The following is a 9,589-nucleotide window of genomic DNA, read 5'->3' as shown; positions in this document are numbered from 1 at the left end:
TTCTGCAATACAGTGTCACAGACTCACACTGGCTATCGGCTCTGGGAAGTCATAATGACTCAATACGGGCCTGAGACTGACTTTTATAAAAAACAAAAAAGCAACATAACTTCTTGTTTTCTTTCTCTTTTTGTTTTCCGTCATGCATAAAGACGCCTGTCAAATCACACTTATTGCGGTATTAAACGTAGAAACCACTCAGTTTATCACACAGCGCCCCTAGTGGTCTGAGCCTGCCTCGCCCTGCCATCACAGGGCTGCAGCAGAGTGCACAGCTGTGGACGGCGGGTCTGCAGCGAGTCCTGCATCTGTCTCTGAGCCCGCATAACTCCCCTCACCGTGAATCCTGTGATGACCCAAAGGTGAGAGGTAAGCTCGCGCTTCCATTAACATTGTTTTCTTTTTTTGTTCCATTTTTAAACTTTATTTCATAGACAAGCTCGTGGAATTCATCAGCCCGTCTGTGGTTAATGCGTTGAACGAATTAGCGCCGAACTCCATTTACAAATGTAAAATTTGTATTGCCTGGAAAGCTGGAAAGCATATTTCAGTTTAAAACCCTGAAGTATCCTTTAGTTGGAGTTCCCCCTCAAATTCGGCTCTAATATTTTCTTATTTAAATCACATGTTGGAAGCATTAAGTACTAAAGCTTTGAAGTTGACAGTTTGATGAAATTATTTGTTCTGTAAGTCAGAACTTCTTAACACTGCATCACGTGCTGTGAATGCATTTTAATATCTTTAGAAAGATTAGTAAAATTAGACAGTGTCGTCAGTGCAGGATTTATTTGTAACCGGTTAACCAAACTTTAGAAGTAGACTACATTCCTGGTGGACTGATGTGCAACGGTAAAGCTACAGTGACTGTACTGCAAGTGGATAACATGATGGATTGGCTTCACATCAGCCCGTAATTTTCCTCCAGGTGTTCAGTCAGTATACACCTCGGACTGTGAACCTGGTGCCTGTAGATGATATAGTGAGTGAATATTTTCCTTTTAGGACACTGACAAATGGGTTTTGCTTCAGAGTGTATCCAGCTTTCTGAAAGTAGTTGATTTGTGCAAAAGTACCCGCCAAACAAACTGCAGACAACTGCAAACCACTGCAAAGATACATTAAAACAACTTTTGTAGCACCGTCTTGGGCGGAGAGCACACCATGACTTCCGTCTTCCCTGCACTATTGCTGTTGTTGTTGTTGTTGCTGTCATTGAAGATGGGGCAGAAACACAAGGTGGTTATTGTATTGTTATTGTTATAAGGTCAGGTTATAGGACTGCTTTTTTTAAAAAATTTGCACAATATCTCTAAAACTTCTGTTTCAGAGTGATGCTGAAAAACTTGTTCATGTGCCTGATTCTGCCAATGGTTTCTTCCTGTTAAAAGGGAGTTTTTGCTTCCCACTGTCACCAAGCGTTTGCTCCTAGGGGGTTGTCTGATTGTTGGGGTTTTCTCTGTATTATTGTAGGGTCTTTACCTTACAATACAAAGCACGTTGAGGCAACTGTTGTTGTGATTTGGAGCTATGAATAAAACTGAATTGAACTGAATTGAAGAGATCCATGTGATAGAAGAAGGAAAAAAGGCCGAGAACTTAACAGATATTTCCTTCAGACAGACTGTTCAGACTCTAAGTTTACCATACTTTAACTGGTAAACATGAACGTGCTGCTATCATTATTATGATTATTCCTCGGTTAAATGTGTGACTGACAGCAGGCAGTGGAGTCAAACATGTCAAATCTATGACAAGCTTTACAGTTAGACTGTGCAGGAAGTATTAAATGTGTTTATTCCTATATAATACTCAAATAAATAACAGTTTTAGTTGCAATTAATTTTTCTTTCTGCCTCAGCACTAAATAGAGACAGGGCTTCTCAGAGCCCTGACTATATGCAACAGCCCTTCTGCTGCTAATGTATAACCCCTGAAATGGAAGTGGCATTCAGTCATTAAACTGGATTCCTGAATGTGTTACCCACAGACCTCCACAGTGTCATGAGGTTGGGCTGGAGTGGAAAAAGAGCAAATGAGCAAGTTTATTCCCGAGGCCCTGATGGACAGACTGAGACTGTGTCTGTGTGCCTAACCTTTATTTATTTTAATAAACTTGGTACAAATCTCTGCATTTTGTGCCTTGCATTGTAGGACAATGGTGGTAATTATGAGGAAGAGCAGAAAGCTTTCTGGAAATGAAAAGCAGCGACCTTCGGATGGCATGTGAATTTTGGTAAGAGATTTCGTGCCGCTGTGCGAGATGCTTACCCTCCCGAAGTTTACCCGATAAACAGCAAAAAAAAAGTTTGCAGCTGCTAAAACCATCTCTCATTTTTGCATTTCTATTTCTGCACAAGTAAATAAACAAGATATGAAGAGTAAACATGATATTTTAAAAGCTGCCAGACTCTAGTTTTGACAGAACAAGACCAGCTGCGTGCTATAGGTTGGACCCAAACATGACTTATGCAAATCTACATGTTTGAGATCTGATTTTAGCAAATTTCCCAGAATGTTGCTCAGTGACTCACCGTAAGTGTCTGTGGGCTTCTTCTCTAACCTCTAAACTGGACCTAGCCCCTGTTTCTTCTTGTGTGTGTGAGTCTTTTTTTTATAGCTCCAGTAGAAAGGTAAACCTCAGTGACTGCAGGGTTTTCGAAAATCAACACAGCCAGTGTTTAAAGCGGAACGAACTGAATGTTTGAAGTGTTTAACATCAATATTTCTTTGTGACACGCAGACGTGCTTCACAGTGGAGCCCTATGTGCTGCACAAGGAGTCCATTGAAGGCGGTGACGTGGGTGGTGGTGGCGCTGGTTTTGGGGGTTAAGAGTTGTTGGGCTACCACTGTAGCCCTCCTCTGCAGCTGGTCTGTGATTAATGGAGCCCATTGGGGATTGGCTGGTGTGTTTGGATTAATTGATTGTGACAATATTAGAGTGTTGATATTGTGATATTCAGTAATAATATTTGCTAATAAGTTTGGAGGAAATGTGATCATAGGCAAATTTAGTTTTGCTCCGTGATAGATTTCTTATCAACAAAATGGTCAATAAGTTGATTTTGAACATAACTCGCAGTTTAATTGACACTGAAAATAATGCTTTCTAATACCTCAGACAAGCTGCGGGACAGATGTCAGTGTGCATGACTGGAAAATAAGTTTGCTAGTTCAAGTCTGAGCTGCTGAAGTTGATTTTACTAAATGTAACCAACGCCAAGATCTAATTTCCAAGAGTTCATCTACAAGTGCCACAAGTCACATAAACACAGGAGTGGATAACGAGTGCATAAAAGCAAATTGATTCAGAAACACAAGTTTAAAAAAGTTGTGTAATATTTAAACAAAAACTTACATTTTCTGAGATTAACTTCGCAAATTCACAAGGAAAAAAAGTCCTGGAGCTGCCCTGATATTAATGTGGTGCAAAAATGTAATATTGTCTAATATTATGAAGTTAAAATATGAGCAAATAATACAAAATCAATTTGTAAGAAGAGAATCTGAAAATATTCTGAGATTAAAGACACAAAAACATGGAAAAAATTGGTTTTTTATTTTGTTATCGAACCATTTTTCTTGACTTCACAAGCGCAGATGACGCCTCTAAAAGGGGACGTCAGAAATATTTTGACATGATGATGCCAGAATTTCCAAATATGGGATAAATAAAGTACTTCTAAACTTATGAGCGCATATTTATCCAACAGTAAACAGAGTGGCACTTATATCCTACTCAGTTTGAGCATTCAAAGTCTCATTCACCCAAGCTTTTATCACACACACACACACACACACACACACACACACACACACACACACACACTCAGATGGATGCATCTAGGGCAGGGGTAGGCAACTCCTGGCCTCAAGTGCCGGTGTCCTGCATGTTTTAGATATCACCCTGTGTCCACATACCTGAATCAAATCATTAGTTCATTCCCAGGTCTCTGGAGAACTTCAAGACATGTTGAGGAGGTAATTTAGCCGTTTGAATCAGCTGTGTTGGATCAAGGACACATCTAAAACCTGCAGGACACCAGCACTCAAGGCCTGGAGTTGCCTACCCCTGATCTAGGGCAACTTGAGGTTCAGTATCTTGCCCAATGAAGCACATGGATTGTAGTAGTTGGGAATCAGTCCACTGACTTTTGCTTGGTCAACCTGAGCTGTTGAAGTTTTTGCTGACATAAAATAGCTTTACACATTCATAATTAAGAATAAGCATATTCTGAATGGCATAGCATTTAAAAATTGTATTTAAGGTGACTTACATATGCAACGATTTCAAATTAACAACAGGTTAAATGATTAAATGTTCATCAAAGAGGGTAAAAAGCGAGCAAATATGTGCAAAAATGTTCAAACGTACCACATACTAAACTTTAATATAGCAAATACACTGAGACTAAGATGCTTTTAAAGAATGCTGGGAATCCCAAGCCACTGAAGGCGCTTTGAACCATTATATTCAAGGTGATACAGAAGTTCATATTCACTTGTGCCAGTGTGCCTGCACATGTGATGTGACAATAAAAAGTGATTTGATTTGACTTGTTTAGCTGACAGTTTGTTGGCTGTCTTTTAGCCCCCACCCAAAGCCCACTGTCCTCTATAATGTTCCGAGCTGGTTGTTTTTCACCGGTGCTGCTTCGGCTTGCGCTGAGGGCTCCCCTGCCGCCTCACCGTGCCTGCAATCTTTCAGCCTCAGCGCTGACAGGAGGGGCAGCAAAAACACAGCCGGAGGAGGTCATCCTGAAGTTTGCACAGGAGCGAGCCATTCATCCTCTCAGGGGGTGGGGTGGTGGTGGTGGTGGTAGTGGTGGGGGGTTTGGTTCTCCGCTGTGGTGAGACTGAGGCTGGGAGAGATGAATATCCTGCCCTGTTAAAGTTGGGGATGAGACTGGACAGTGTTATTTGTCTGTTAGGCTCCGCCGGGCCCACGAGAAGCTAAACGAGCCTGTCGTTTTTCAGTGTGTTTGATTTATCGGTGCCATTAATTTCTGAACAGGAGGTCACCCCTTCGCCTTATCAGATTGGCAGCCACTTGTACAGCCGCGCCTGGCTGCTGTTTCTGTCAACAGTGTGAGGAGCTGTCATATTTCCTGCTTGCTGGCTTGATAGAGCGTCCGCACAGAGCTGGTAAAGCACTGCGCAGATATGATGGTGTGCATCCATAGGAGAGCTATTTGATCTTAGTCCGTCATACAGCCCGCTGATCAGGCTCATTACAGCCAGAAGATTTCTGTATTTATCATTTTAACGACAGAAACAGTATTTGCGATCATTTATGCCTTTTTGCATTCCATTTATTAGTCCTTAAATTTCATGATGCACTTAGATATGCCCAGAATTTTTATGGTGGGTGAGTTTCGGCCTTTCCTGTACTCAGCAGTGGTCAGTGGCAGCACGGTGCAAGCTGTCCATAGCATGCCAGCAGCTGTGTTCGCTTGCTTAAGCAAATATCACACATGTATAAGGAAGCAAAAAACCTTTCAGGAATGACAGAAAGAATGTGATTATGCTTCTAAGTTTGAAGGAACCTGGACGGGCAAAGATCATAAAGCACACAGCGGTGGAGAGTGGAACATCAAAGATATTAGATGTAAATTAATACAACAGAAAGATTGGACTGCATTGCCATTTCTAAGGTTGTAATTTAAAGACGCCGCGTGTTGAATTGGAAAATGTATATCTTATTTCCTGCACTGGATGTAGATTTCTGCATTTTTATTCAAACAAATACCCTTACCTCTTTTTATTTCTTTGAGTATTTCCCAGTAAAGACACAAGCAAATACACACACACACGCAGCATACTGATTTTCCCCATTCAAAAATGCCATTAAAATGCCGGGATCTCTCAAATATATTGAGTCTCATATCACCGAGAAGCCTCAGTCTCTCTAGATGCAACATATTTACAATTCTTCCCATCCAAAGCTCAAATGTGAGTGCAGAGTCTTTTTTTTCTCACCCGACTGTCGTACTATTAACTTTCTTGCAATTGCCATTCCAAAGTGGATTGCAATCTGTTCATACTTATTAACACACGTCAAATCACTGGTCACCCCAAGGATAGCTGTAAATGCGTCTGGTTCCCAGCTCTTTCCAAATGCTTCAGAGTAACAGTAAAAATGCTCTTCCAATAACTACATGACCAGAAAGAATAAGTCAAATTACCAGTGGTGGATTTGCATTGATGACAGACAGGTGGAATATCAGGGGAGAGAGTGTGTAGCTGATAGTCTATGGCAGGGGTGTCGAACTCCAGGCCTCGAGGGCCGGTGTCCTGCAGGTTTTAGATCTCACCCTGGGTCAACACACCTGAATCACATGATTAGTTAATTACCAGCCCTCTGGAGAACTTCAAGACATGTTGAGGAGGTAATTTAGCCATTTAAATCAGCTGTGATGGATCAAGGACACATCTAAAACCTGCAGGACACTGGCCCTCGAGGCTGGAGTTCAACACCTGTGGTCTATGGTAATGTAATAAATGGTATAAGCCTGTATCTCGTATTAAGTGAACAGTTATGTATACTCTCCGGTAGGGCAGGGCAATATGGCCAAAAATATTTATCATGATATATATTTAAAAATTTGTGATAACAAGATAACTGACGATACAATTGACTTCTCTTTCCACATGCTGAATGAGCATCATATCCCTGGCTAAACAATGCATCACTGCATTAGTTAGTTCCTCCCAGCGTTTACTACTTTTGTCATTAGAGATGCAGTAGGACTGGGCGATATGACCCAAAATTCATATCTCGATATTCTTTAGCTGGATGGCGATATACGATATATATCTCGATATTTTTTAAAGCCATAAAGTAAGAACAAAAAGAGAGTTCTTAGTCACACTGTGTCCCAAATCTCACACAGGCACTTTTATTAACATACAGCATAGATGTACAAGAAAAAATTACTCAGAAATAAATGATCAGCATTTATTAAATAATAATGCTCCATAAATAAAATAAAACAATGTTGTTTTTGTGCATAACAAAGAGCTCACAATTGTGCAGTCAAAATGTAAACTAACAGACGCTGAGCATAATAACAAGCAGCTGCTCTGTTCCCAGGTTCTACTGCGTGACTGACAGCCTGGAGTTTGAAATCCTCTTTGTAACCGTGTCTCTGAACAGGTGCCATTTATGGTCCTTATACACACAGTAAGGTAATATTACGTTGAAGCAGAGTACGTATCACTCCGCGAGGCTCCTTGGTAGCTATAATGCTCCAACAGTCCTTTAAGCAGTGCAGCTTTCGTAGCTTACCAAAGTCGTACCAAAACACTTTTTGAAAGGTTTCTGAGCACTGTGTACCACATAAAATCGGTTTGCGGTCAGTAAGCACAACAAGAATTCATACATAAGGCACACTGTCGACATTTTGAGAAAATGAAAGGATTTTAGGTGTCAACGCGTTAGCCCGGTTAGCTTGTTAACACGTTGACGCCGTTCAGCCTCATGCACGGGGCGATGCGCGGTAACTCGTTAACAGATATTTGCCCCGTTAATGTAGTTATGGCGTTAACGTCACGCTGACAGCACTAAAATAGTAATCTCCAAATGTTTTCTTTTTACCGACCAGCTCCTCTGTGATAGCTGCCGTGTCCATCTTGTCGTTGCCTGCAGGTGAAGCGATGGGGGCGGAGGAGCTGTGTTCAGTGAAGGAGAGAGGCGAGGCAGAGTAACGTTGCGTAGAGACACAGTGGACGAAAGAGAGGAAAACTTGCGGCTCCACAAGTATAGTTATAACGTAACGTAGACTACATCGATATATAAACGATATTGTCACATCTCATATCTCGTATAAAACTGTGTCGATATATTTAAAAACTCGATATATTGCCCAGTCCTAGCGTGCAGCTATTTAAAGCTACGCCAATTGTTTGTTGAGTCAGCTTCTTTGGTCTCACCACCGTGCTAGTTGAAGCGGACGTTTCTTCACGTGCTGAAACAGCTTTGCTGTACTCCAACAAGTGCTTCTGGTTCGAATGATGAAATAGGTTTGTGGTGTTTCCTCCCTTTGCCCCCATGGACCGCTTCCATGTTCTACAAAATTTTTTGCTTTGGTGGGTGTCTGACGGATGAAAACCAAACCAGTTCCAAACCACTGAAGTTGCAGCATTTTTACAAACCAATTTTGGTTCATCTGATTCATTCGACAATCCGCTTTCGCCCTTCTCATTCTCCGTCGCCGCCATGCCTGTTCGCCATGTGCATATAAGCGTATGAAAACAAAGGCACTGCGCATGCATGTTTTACCCATATTCTAGCATGATATTTCATTTTCTTATCGTTGCCTAACATTATACCGGTATTACCGTGAAAGGTATAATATGGCCCAGCCCTACTCTCCGGACATTCCTCCGACCCCTCATTGCTTACTTCCATGTTCATTTGATCTGCCAAAGGCATGTGTAATTACCAGGTATCCACTAGTGATACTCTGGTATTGATCTGATACCAAGTTACTGTCTAACTAACAAGTAACTAACAAAAAAGGTTCAGATATTTTTCACAGAGTGTGTTCAGGGTATGATAAGCATCAATCTAATCGCACTGGTATCAATCTGATACCAGTGACAACAAGATACCAGTGGTATCGACTAGGGCTGGGCTATATCATACCATTCACGCTAATACCGGTGTAATTTTGGGCAACGATAAGAAAATGAAATATCGCGATAGAATATGGGTAAAACGTGCATGCGCAGTGCCTGTGTTTACATACGCACATGGCGGTGACGCAGAATGAGAAGAGCGAAAGCGGATCGTTAAATGAAACGGATGAACCAGAATTGGTTTGTAAAAATGCTGCAACTTCAGTTTGGCTTTCGTCCGTCAGATACACAACAAAGCACTATTTTTGGTAGAGCATGCTAGCGGGCCGTTGTTATTACCATGTTTTTTGGAAAATACAGCACACTTAAAATCAATCCTTTGATTTTTCTGAAAATTGACAGTGGTTGTAAATAGAAAATAAAAGTCTAATGATACTGTAAAGATACTGCTTTCTATAATCCTGTGTGCCTTATGTATGAATTCTGGTTGTGTTTACTGACCTCGAAACAATTTTATGTACACGGCGCTCGAAAATCTGTCAAATGTTTTAGTACGACTTTGCTGAGCTACGAAGCCGCACCGCTTGATGGATTGTTGGAGCATTACGGCTATCGTAGGCAGGCGCCTCGCGGAGTGATACGTACTGTGCTTCAACATAATATTACCGTATTGTGTGTGTATAACCTCTTTTTAAGTTTAGTGGATATTATACATGGTTATGCTGAGGATATGTCGGCCAATTTCCACTGGAAATGACTTTTGGTTAAACTGTCAGCAAGGAATTTTATATAACTTTAATGCACATAAAAAACAGCTGCTTGTTTAAGTGAAAATACATTGATGGGGTTTTTTGCACTAATAAACTTGTGGAGTTGTAAAGTATTTTGTCTAGTGTCAATTATATCGTCAGTTATATCGTTATCGCAAATTTTCAAATGTATATCGTGATAAATATTTTTGGTCATATCGCCCTGCTCTAGTATCGACTATCAATATTTGGATTGATCCAC

Source organism: Diplotaxodon limnothrissa, linkage group LG23 (genome assembly GCF_057381915.1).
Source record: "Diplotaxodon limnothrissa isolate DT_005_m linkage group LG23, D_limnothrissa_male_GT1.1, whole genome shotgun sequence".
In the NCBI taxonomy this organism is placed as follows: domain Eukaryota; kingdom Metazoa; phylum Chordata; class Actinopteri; order Cichliformes; family Cichlidae; genus Diplotaxodon; species Diplotaxodon limnothrissa.
Note: the sequence above shows the minus strand (reverse complement) of the source record.